The sequence below is a fragment of the Herpailurus yagouaroundi genome, unplaced genomic scaffold (assembly GCF_014898765.1).
Source record: "Herpailurus yagouaroundi ecotype Mexico unplaced genomic scaffold, PumYag 59077, whole genome shotgun sequence".
NCBI lineage: Eukaryota > Metazoa > Chordata > Mammalia > Carnivora > Felidae > Herpailurus > Herpailurus yagouaroundi.
In genome coordinates, this window is record NW_024414910.1 from 1 (window position 1) to 12,567 (window position 12,567).

The 12,567-nt window shown below is 39.4% G+C and overlaps 1 long non-coding RNA gene across 1 annotated transcript; it reads right to left on the bottom strand.

The window, feature by feature from the left end:
* Positions 1-370: 370 nt before the first annotated feature.
* LOC121024153 (uncharacterized) lies at positions 371-9,214 on the bottom strand. Its single transcript, XR_005787627.1, has 3 exons — positions 9,085-9,214; positions 8,059-8,067; positions 371-383 (listed from the first exon to the last, which is right to left on the bottom strand). It is a non-coding gene; the product is annotated as an uncharacterized LOC121024153 (long non-coding RNA).
* Positions 9,215-12,567: the final 3,353 nt, after the last annotated feature.

Here is a 12,567-nt window from a genome sequence, read left to right on the forward strand (position 1 = left end):
TATGGAAACCAATTTGACAATAAATTTCATATATAAATAAATAAATAAATAAATAAATAAATAAATAAATAAAAAAGAAACTCTTTGAAAGAAGCAGGACCATGAGGAATCTATGTCCTAAGTCGTAATCTACCAGTCTTGGAGATCTGAAAGGGATGGAAGAGTGAATATCCAATGAGGTAGTCCCCATTTATTTTAAACAACCTCCTACTCAACCAAACAGAGCTTTTTGCTACTCTAATATACTCTAATACATTCGCAGACACTGGTAACTGTGGTTTGGGATGTTTCCACTGATTTATGTAATGAAGGGGTAAAGTAAGTACTGGGACAGAGGAAATACAAGACCAAACTGCAATGTATCCTCTCACTGTTGTCTCCAACTACTCTCTGTTCCAGGATGCTAAAGAAAACCACACAATTAGCATATTGAAGCTGGCACAAACAGATGGCTTCTTTTCTCACCTGGGCTCTCAGCACCACTCAGCTTTCTCTTTACTTGTAAGATTTCCCTTTTATTTGTTCAGTACCTATTCAAAATCCACCATACTCATCAAGCCCCTCCAAACCCTCTTCTTTTCAGCAATGAACTGAGAAATAACACCTTGCATATCTCCAGAGGCACTTTCTCATATAAGAATGGTCATCCTAGAATAAAACATAGAACATGGAGAAAATTATATCTCTAGTTGTGCTAGACTGCAGCGCTGAAAGGACTTTGAGTCCTACTTCAAAGGAAAATGAAGACAATGAAATGACAAGATAGGAAAATCACAGACCAATCTGTCTAGCCAGTGAACATATCCTTCAGGAATGAAGCAGAAATCAAGACATTCTTGGATGAAAGAAAACTAAGAGAATTTTCCACCAGTGTATCTATGCTCTGTCTAAAGGAAGTTCTTGAAGCATAAAAGAAATGATGAGAAAGGAAACATGAAACATCAGGAAGAAAGAACAATGAAAGAATAAAATTATAGGTAAATGCAATAGACTTTCTTTCCCTTGAGTTTTCTAAATTATGTTTCATGCTTGAAATAAAAATTATAATATTGTCTGATGTGATTCTCAATGTATATAGAGAAAATATTTGATAAAATTATATTTTAAATGGGGAAGGTGTAGGAATTTAAAAGGAAATAGTTTTCTGTAACTCATTTGAATAAAATATCTACACAACCTGTGGACTTTGATAAGTTATGTAAATATAATGTAATACCTATAGCAACCACTAAAAGTTCTATATAAAGAGATGTACTCAAAAATGCTAGATAAATCAAAATGGAATTCTAAAAAAATATTGAGATAACCCACAGTAAATCAGCAAAAATAAGACAGAAATGAAGAACAGAGGGAACAAAGAGAACACAAACACATACTCAAAATGAAGGACATCAGCCTTAACATATCAATAATTACATTAAATGTAAATGGTCTAAGGACTTTAATCCACAAGATGGCATAGATCCATCTCTCCCTGCTTCTCCTTCCTAGCAGCTGTACTTAACTGTAACATAACACAAGAAACAACCAAAAGATGACACTGAATGGTACAGAGAAGAAAGCGGACTGGCTACAGATCCCAGTACTGAAGGAAAAATACAGCAACTGGGCAACTTACAACCCCTTACCCAGCAACAGAAAGTGGCCTAAGGCCTGGAATTTCCTGACCCTAACATATTAGATGAAGTTGACTCTGGTAGGCTCAGGCCTTCTCCAGATCCAACGGGAATCCCGCTGAATACTCCCTCTGGGCCCAGTGGAACGGCTGAGGGTGATCAAGTGAAACCTCCAATGATAAGTGGCCAGGGAAACTACTCTTTTTTTCTGTGAGCTAGAAAGTTCCTTCCCTTACCCAGAGATGCCCAGTGGCCACAGTGGCACCAGTAGGGGGAATACCATCACAACAACATTCTAGAAAACATTCTTTGTATTCTCTGGTTGAAGACCCTTTTCAACCACCTAGAGACGCTGATAGTCTTGACAGCACTGGGAGTGGGGAATCCTACCACAAGTAGCCAAATACAGTAAGTACAGGCAGTATTTCCCTTTTTGTATAAAATATCCAGAAAGGGGCAAATTATTGGAGAAAAAAGGAGGTTGCCTGGGATTGGGGATGGGAGCAGAGAGTGACTAGAGATGGATTCAAAAACAGGTTTTGGGAGTGTTGGGAAATGTTCTAAAACTAGATTTGGTGATGGTTATGTGACTTTATAAATCTACTAAATATTATTGAAATGTATGCTTATAATAAGCAAATTTTGATGGTATATAAATTACACCTCAATAAAACTGTTTTTTAAAACTCACAGCTGAGAAGGAATTTCTTTAACCTCATAAAGTGCATCTATAGCTAAAATCATTCTTTTTTTAATTTTTTTTAATGTTTATTTATTTTTTGAGAGAGGGAGAGAGGGAGAGATAGAGCACAAGCAGGGGAGGGGCAAAAGAGAGAGAGAGAGACAGAATCCGAAGCAGGCTTCAGGCTCCGAGCTGTCAGCACAGAGCCCGATGCAGGGCTCAAACTCACAGAGTGTGAGATCATGACCTGAGCCGAAGTCTGGCGCTTAACCAACTGAGCCACCCAGGTGCCCCGCTAAAATCATTCTTATAAAAAATTGAATACTTTGAACACCACAAAAAAGACAAATATTCTTATTTTACACTCCTATTTAACATCTTATCAGAAGTCCTAACTAGTGCAATAATGCAAGAAAAAGAAATAAAAGGCATACAGAATGTAAAGGAAGAAATAAAACTAAACTTTAATCATTAGAAAAACATCAGACAAATCTCAACTGAAGGACATTTTATAAAATATGTGACCAGTACTCCTCAAAATGGACATCATCAAAAATAAAGAAAATCTAAGAAATTATCAAAACCAGGAGGAACCTATGGAGACATGATGACTGAATAAAATGTATCCTAGATGGTATCTTGGAACCGAAGAAGACATTAGGCAAAAACTAAGGAAATCTGAATAAAGGACTTTGCTTAAAAATAATCTGTCACTTTTAAGTCATTAATTGTAACAAATGTACATTTCTAATGTAAGATGTGAATCATACGGGAAACTAGGTGTGGGAGATATGGGAACCCTCCATATTACCTTGACAACTTTAAAAACAAATTCTTTTAATGTTTATTTATTTTTGAGAGAGAGACAGAGTGTGAGTGGGGGAGGGGCAGAGAGAAAGAGACACAGAAATTGAAGTAGGCTCCAGGCTCTGAGCTGTCAGTACAGATCCCTACAGGGTGCTCAAACTCAGGAACCAGGAGATCGTGAACTGAGCTGAAGTTGGAGCCTTAACCGACTGAGCCACCCAGGTGCCCCTACCTTGGCAACCTTTCTATAAAGGTGCTCAGCAAAGTGAAAAAAAAAATCCCAATACCAGTAGTCATTAGGGAAATGCAAATTAAAACCACTTTAAAATACCAACTACACCTATTAGAATGGCTAATTTAAAAAAACTGATAATACCAAATAGTGCAAGGCTGCAGAGCAACCAGACTCTTACACATTGTTAGTGGGAATGAAAAAGTGATAGTTTTTTTAAGTTTATTTATTTACTTTGAGAGAGAGAGAGAGAGAGAGAGAGAGATCCCAAGCAAACTCCACACTGCCAGTGAGGAGGAACCCAATGTGGGGCTCAAAACCCCCAAACCATGAGATCATGACCTAAGCCAAAATTTAGAGTTGGACACCTAACTATCCATGCCCCCCCAGGTGCCTTAAAAGTGATAGTCATTTTGAAAAACATTTTGGCAATTTCTTTTAAAGTCAAACATTCACTTACCACACAACCCAGCAATTCAACTTCTGGGTAATTGCCTAAGTGAAATGAAAGCCTATGGTCACACAAAAAACTGTATACAAGTGTGTATTGCAGATTTATTCTTAATTGCCCCAAGCTGAAAACAACCCAACTATATCTCAAGGTCTTAATGGATAAACAAACAGTGGTACATGCATATAAGGGAATATCACTCATCAATAAAAAAGAAGAAACTATTAACACATAAAAGGAAACAGATTTAAAAAGCTACATACTGTACTATTCCACATATATAATGTTCTGAGAAAAGAATCACTGTAGGAATGGAGAATTGATTACTTAGTGATAGAGGTTAAATGTTGGGGAGGAAGTTGGAAATACAATAAAAGGCTCAAGGATATTTGGGGGGTTCATGGAATTGTTCTGTATCTTCATTGTGGTGGTGGTTATACACTACACATTTGTTGAAATTCATAGAACTGTACACAAAATAGTAATCTTTTATTGTATCTACATTAAAAATAACACCCACAAATCAATTAAATTTCTTTGTTTTATTTTTTTAGGTAGAGAGAGAGCAAGGAAGATGGGAAGAGGGAGAGAGAGAATCCCAAACAACCTCCATGCTCAGCACAGAGCCCCTTGCAGGGCTCAAGCCCACAACCTTGGGATCATGACCTAAGCCAAAATCAATAGTTGGACACTAAACCTACTGAGCCACCCAGGCACCCCTACATTTCTATATTCCATCAACAAAGAGTTAGAAAACAAAATTCTTAGAAGATACCTTTATGACAGCATCAAAAAATACTGAAAACATAGTAATCAACCTAACAAATGATATGTGGTAACACTTGAGGGAAAATTATGAAAATTAATTGGGAAGTATTGATATGGAACTGAATGTGTTCCCCCAATATTTATATGTTGGAATCTAATCCATAGTGTGATGGTATTAGGAGGTGGGGCTTTTGGGAAATTATAAGATCATAAGGGTGGAGCCCTCATGAATGGAATTAATGCCTTATAAAAAGAAGCCCCAGAGGTCTCTCTAGCCTCTTCTGCCATGTGAGACCACAGAGAGTAGATAGCCATCTATGAACCAGGAAGTTATATCTCACTAGACACTGAATCTGCTACCACCTTGATCTTGGCCTTCCTAGACACCAGAACTATGAGAAATAAATTTCTGTTGTTTATAAGTCAAGCAGCTTATGGTATTCTGTTATAGCAACCCCAATAGACCAAGACAGGAATAATAAAAACCCTTATGGGGGTGCCTGGGTGGCTCAGTCGATTAAGCGTCCAACTCTTGATTTTGGCTCAGGTCAAGATCTCATGGTTTGTGACATGAAGCCCCGCCTCAGGCTCCATGCTGACAGCATGGAACGTGCTTGATATTCTGTCTCTCTCTCTCTCTCTCTCTCTGTCACTCTCTCTCTCTCTCAAAATAAATAAATAAACAAAAAATCATTATGAAGGAAAGATACACCATATTCATTAATTGCATCACTCTGTAAAGATGTCGATTCTCCCCAAATTGATCTATAGATGTACAGAAAATCCAGTAAGAATCCCAACAGGATTCGTGGTGGGTGTGGTTGAGATATTGACATCTTGATTCTAAAATATACATGGAAATGCAAAGGAACAAAAATATTCAAAGCACTCTTAACATAGAAGAGTGAAGCGGGAAGCCTTGTTTTTCCAGATACCAAGACTTGTTACAAAGCTATTGTCATTAAAGTAGTAGGTATTGACAAAGGGAGAGGAAGATGGCGGTGCAGGAGAATGCTGGGCTCACCCCGTCCTGCTGACCACTTAGATTCCACCCACATCTGCCTAAATAACCCAGAAAACTGCCAGAAGACTAGCAGAATGGACTCTGCAGAGCCAAGCATAGATGGGAGGCCCACAGAAGAGGGTAGGAAGGGCGGAGAGGCAGTGTGTGCAACACGAACTAGTGGGAGGAAGCCAGGGCAGTGGAGGGGCAGCCCACCTGGCAATGCAGAGTCCCCGAGTCTGGCTTGCAAAAGTAGAGGGGCTGGACGGAGAGTGTTCTGACAGCCAGTGGGACTTAACATCTGGAATGTTATAAGTCACCAGCTCTGCTCCGAGAGTGGGAGGGTTAGAGGACAACGGGAGGGAGAGTTGTTGAGTCCCAGAGGACAGAGCTCAGCTTGGCAGGGAACAAAGGCACTCACCAGCGCCATCTCCCTCTCACATCCCCCAGCCAAAATCCCAAAGAGAAACAGTTCCCCTCATGGAACTTACTTGCACTGTGCAAACACCCAATGCTGTGCTTCTGCGGATCCATCCCTCCAACAGGTCTGCCTCCCTCCCAGTGCCACAGGGCCCCTCCCGAAGCAGACCACTGAAGGCAAAGTGAGCTGAGCCTGCCCCTCCCACCCCTGTGCACCTTGCAGATACAACCCGGCTAATATGCCAGATCACATTGAAGCAGCACCACAAGCCTGGCAGTGTTCAATTAGCCCAGACAGGGGCCACACAACTCCACAGTGAGTCCTGCACCTGGGAGAGGGGAATATAAGGTACACACCAGTCTGACTATTGCCCCAGCAGTGGGCTGGGGGCAGACATCAAGTCTGACTGCGGCCCCACCCACTAACACAAGTTACTCCAGACAGCACAGAGGAAGAGCTCTGCCATTCCACGCCACTCCAGGGACTATCCAAAATGATGAAACGGAAGAATTCTCCTCAAAAGAAACTCCAGGAAGTAGCGAGAGCTAACAAACTGATCAAAAACGATTTAAGCAATGTAACAGAAAAGGAATTTAAAATAATAGTCATAAAATTAATCACTGGCTTGAAAAAAGTATAGAGGACAGCAGAGAATCTATTACTACAGAGATCAAGGGACTAAGAAACAGTCAGGAGGAGCTAAAATGCTATAAATGAGCTGCAAAATAAAATGGAGGCCACCACAGCTCGGATTGAAGAGGCAGAGGAGAGAATAGGTGAATTAGAAGATAAAATTATGGAAAAAGAGGAATCTGAGAAAAAGATAAAAAATCCAGGAGTATGAGGGGATAATTAGAGAAATAAGTGACACAATTAAACGTAATAACATACACATAATTAGGATTCCAGAGGAGGAAGAGAGGGAAAGGTGCTGAAGGTGTACTTGAAGAAACCATGGCTGAGAACTTCCCTGATCTGGGAAAGGAAAAAGGCATTGAAATCCAAGAGGCACAGAGAACTCCCTTCAGATGTCACTTGAATCGATCTTCTGCACAACATATCATACTGAAACTGGCAAAATACAAAGATAAAGAGAAAATTCTGAAAACAGCTAGGGATAAGCGGGCCCCAACATACAAAAATAGACACATAAAGGTGGTAGCAGACCCAACTACTGAAACTTGGCAGGCCAGAAAGGAATGGCGGGAAATCTTCAATGTGTTGAACAGAAAAAATATGCAGCCTAGAATCTTTTACCCATCAAATCTGTCATTTAGAATAGAAGGAGAGATAAAGGTCTTAACAAACAAAAACTGAAGGAATTCATCACCTCTAAACCAGCCCTACAAGAGATCCTAAGGGGAACTCTGTGAGAGAAATGTTGCAAGGACCATAAAGTACCAAAGACACCACTACAAACATGAAACCTGCAGATATCACAATGACTCTAAACCCATATCTTTCTAAAATAACACTGAATGTAAATGGAATAAATGCTCCAACCAAAAGACATAGGGTATCAGAATGGATACAAAAACAAGACCCATCTATTTGCTGTCTACAAGAGACTCATTTTAGACCTGAGGACACCTTCAGATTAAAAGTGAGGGGATGGAGGGCGCCTGGGTGGCGCAGTCAGTTAAGCGTCCGACTTCAGCCAGGTCACGATCTCGCGGTCCGTGAGTTTGAGCCCCGCGTCAGGCTCTGGGCTGATGGCTCAGAGCCTGGAGCCTGTTTCCGATTCTGTGTCTCCCTCTCTCTCTGCCCCTCCCCCGTTCATGCTCTGTCTCTCTCTGTCGCAAAAATAAATAAATGTTGAAAAAAAAATTAAAAAAATAAAATAAAATAAAAGTGAGGGGATGGAGAACTATCTATCATGCTACTGGAAGTCAAAAGAAAGCTGGAGTAGCTATACTTATACCAGACAAAACAGACTTTCAATTAAAAGTTGTAACAAGAGATGAAGAAGGGCATTATATAATAATTACAGGGACTATCCATCAAGAAGAGCTACAATTATAAATGTCTATGGGCTGAATACGGGAGGCCCCAAATATATAAAACAATTAATCACAAACATAAGCAACCTTATTGATAAGAATGTGGTAATTGCAGGGGACTTTAATACTCCACTTACAACAATGGAGAGATCATCTAGACACAGGATCAATAAGGAAACAAGGGCCCTGAATGATATTTCGGATCAGATGGACTTGGCAGATATATTTAGAGCTCTGCATCCCAAAGCAACAGATTATACTTTCTTCTCGAGTGCACATGGAACATTCTCAAGATGGATCACATTCTGGGTCACAAAACAGCCCTTAATAAGTATAAAAGAATTCAGATCAAACCATGCACACTTTCAGACCACGATGCTATGAAACTTGAAATCAACCACAGGAAAAAGTCTGGAAAACCTCCAAAAGCATGGAGGTTAAAGAACACTCTATGTGTTCATAGGTGAATGGTTCAACCAAACAATTAGAGAAGAAATTTTTAAAAATAGGGAAACAAATGAAGATGAAAATACAACAATCCAAACGCTTTGGGACGCAGCGAAGGCAGTCCTGAGAGGAAAATACATCGCCATCCAGGCCTATCTCAAGAAACAAGAAAAATCCCAAATACAAAATCTAACAGCACACCTAAAGGAAATAGAAGCAGAACAGCAAAGACAGCCTAAACCCAGAAGAAGAAGAGAAATAATAAAGATCAGAGCAGAAATAAACAATATAGAATCTAAAAATACTGTAGAGCAGATCAATGAAACCAAGAGTTTGTTTTTTGAAAAAATAAACAAAATTGATAAATCTCTAGCCAGGCTTCTCAAAAAGAAAAGGGGGATGACCCAAATAGATAAAATCATGAATGAAAATGGAATTATTACAACCAATCCCTCAGAAATACAAACAATTATCAGGGAATACTATGAAAAATTATATGACAACACACTGGACAACCTGGAAGAAGTGGACAAATTCCTAAGCACAACACACTTTCAAAACTCAAACAGGAAGAAATAGAAAGCTTGAACAGACCCATAACCAACAAAGAAATTGAATCATTTATCAAAAATCTCCCAACAAATAAGAGTCCAGGACCAGATTGTTTCCCTGGGGAATTCCACCAGACTTTAAAGCAGAGGTAATACCTATCCTTCTCAAGCTGTTCCAAGAAAAAAGAAAGGGAAGGAAAACTTCCAGACTCATTCTATGAAGCCAGCATTACTTTGATTCCTAAACCAGACAAAGACCCAGTAAAAAAAGAGAGCTACAGGCCAATATCCCTGACGAATATGGATGCAAAAATTCTCAGTAAGATACTAGCAAATTGAATTCAGCAGCATATTAAAAGAATTATTCACCATGATCAAGTGGGATGCATGCCTGGGTTGCAGGGCTGGTTCAACATTCGCAAATCAATCAATGTGATACATCACATTAATAAAAGTAATGATAAGAACCATATGATCCTGTCAATCGATGCAGAAAAAACATTTGACAAAACTCAGCATCCTTTCTTAATAAAAACCCTCGAGAAAGTCGGGATTGAAGGAACATACTTAAACATCATCAAAGCCATTTATGAAAAACCCACAGCTAACATCATCCTCAACGGGGAAAAACTGACAGCTTTGTCCCTGAGATCAGGAACACGATAGGGATGCCCACTCTCACCGCTGTTGTTTCACATAGAGTTGTAAGTGCTAGCATCAGCAATCAGACAACAAAAATAAATCAAAGGCATAAAAATTGGCAAAGATGAAGTCAAGCTTTCACTTTTTGCAGATGACATGATATTATACGTGGAAAACCCGATAGACTCCACCAAAAGTCTGTTAGAAGTGATACATGAATTCAGCAAAGTCGCAGGATACAAAATCAATGTACAGAAATCAGTTGCATTCTTATACACTAATAGTGAAGCAACCAAAGACAAATAAAGAAACTGATCCCATTCACAACTGCACCAAGAAGCATAAAATACCCACGAATAAACTTAACCAAAGATGTCAAAGATATGTATGCTGAAAACTATGGAAAGCTTATGAAGGAAATTGAAGAATATATAAAGAAATGGAAAAACATTCCGTGCTCATGGATTGGAAGAATAAATATTGTTAACATGTCAACACTACCCAAAGCTATCTACACATTTAATGCAATCCCAATCAAAATTGCACCAGCATTCTTCTTGAAACTAGAACAAGCAATCCTAAAATTCATATGGAACCACAAAAGGCCCCAAATAGCCAAAGTAATTTTGAAGAAGAAGACCAAAGCAGGAGGCATCACAATCCCAGACTTTAGCCTCTACTACAAAGCTGTCATCATCAAGACAGCATGGTATTGGCACAAGAACAGACACGTAGACCAATGGAATAGAATAGAAGCCCCAGAACTAGACCCACAAATATATGGCCAACTAATCTTTGGCAAAGCAGGAAAGAATATCCAATGGAAAAAAGACAGTCTCTTTAACAAATGGTGCTGGGAGAACTGGACACCAACATGCAGAAGGATGAAACTAGACCACTTTCTCACACCATTCACAAAAATAAACTCAAAATGGATAAAGGACCTGAATGTGAGGAAACCATCAAAACCCTAGAGGAGAAAGCAGGAAAAAACCTCTCTGACCTCAGCCGCAACAATGTCTTACTTGACACATCCCCAAGGGCAAGGGAATTAAAAGCAAAAATGAACTATTGGGACCTCATCAAGATAAAAAGCTTCTGCTCTGCAAAGGAAACAATCAACAAAACTAAAAGGCAACCAACAGAATGGGAAAAGATATTTGCAAATGACATATCAGATAAAGGGCTAGTATCCAAAATCTATAAGGAGCTCACCAAACTCCACACCCAAAAAACAAATAATCCAGTGAAGAAATGGGCAGAAAACATGAATAGACACTTCTCTAAAGAAGACATCCAGATGGCCAACAGGCACATGAAAAGATGCTCAACGTTGCTCCTCATCAGGGAAATACAAATCAAAACCACACTCAGATATCACCTCACGCCAGTCAGAGTGGCTAAAATGAACAAATCAGGAGGCTGCAGATGCTGGAGAGGATGTGGAGAAACGGGAACCCTCTTGCACTGTTGGTGGGAATGCAAACTGGTGCAGCCACTCTGGAAAACAGTGTGGAGGTTCCTCAAAAAATTAAAAATAGATCTACCCTATGACTCAGCAATAGCACTTCTAGGAATTTACCCAAGGGATACAAGGGATTGCTGATGCATAGGGGCACTTGTACCCCAATGTTTATAGCAGCACTTTCAACAATAGCCAAATTATGGAAAGAGCCTAAATGTCCATCAACTGACGAATGGATAAAGAAATTGTGGTTTATATATACAATGGAATACTACTTGGCAATGAGAAAGAATGAAATATGGTCTTTTGTAGAAACGTGGATGAAACTGGAGAGTGTTATGCTAAGTGAAATAGAGATAGAAAGACAGGTACCATATGTTTTCACTCTTATGTGGATCCTGAGAAGCTTAACAGAAGACCATGGGGGAGGGGAAGGAAAAGAAAAAGAAAAAAGAGGTTAGAGAGGGTGGGAGCCAAAACATAAGTGACTCTTAACAACTCAGAACAAACTGAGGTTTGATGGGGGGTGGGAGGGAGGGGAGGGTGGGTGAGTGGTATTGAGGAGGGTACCTGTTGAGATGAGCACTGGGTGTTGTATAGAAACCAATTTGACAATACCTTTCATATTAAAAAAAATAATGAGGACAACAGGAAATCAAAAAAAAGAGCAGGTTAAGGAGTGTTATGTTAAGTGAAATAAGTCATACAGAGAAAGACAGATACCATATGTTTTCACTCTTATGTGGATCCTGAGAAACTTAACAGAAGTCAATGGGGGAGGGGACACAAAAAAAAGAGGTTAGAGAGGAAGATAGCCAAAGCATAAGAGACTCTTAAAACCTGAGAACAAACTCAGGGTTGATCGGGGGTGGGAGGGAGGTGGGGGGGGGTGGTTTCTCTGCTAAATCAGGACTGGTCTCATGGGTATGAACCTTGTGCTGGTTCAGAGGGACCCATGTTTAGAAAGGCCTTGTGCTTGTTTTAATTCTCTGCTGCCACATCCTTAAAATTCTTAATAATTTTTGAACATGTGTCTTCACATTTTAATTTTGCACTACTTGCAAATTATGTAGCTAGTCCTGCCTAAGCTTCTGTCATATATCCTACTGCCCATTGAACACCTCCATCTCTCTCTGTCCAAAGCTGCACTCAAATCTTTCTATCTCAATGTCCCTAATTTTCTGATATTCTATAAGAAATGGTAAGATCATGGTAAGATCTATCAGTCAATGGTAAGATCTGGTCATCCAACCCATAGCCATCCTTCATTTCACCTCCTCTCTACACTCAGGTCTGCCACCTAAACTTTCTACCATTTCCTTAAAATTATTTCCTTGAATTATTTTTTTTATATCCATTACTGTTGTTTGTTCAGATCCTCATTTTCTTTTGTCTTTAATTTCACAATATTCCTCTTTAAAAGTTTGTCCTCACATTATGAAGATAAAAAGCTTCTGCACAGCAAAGGAAACAACCAACAAA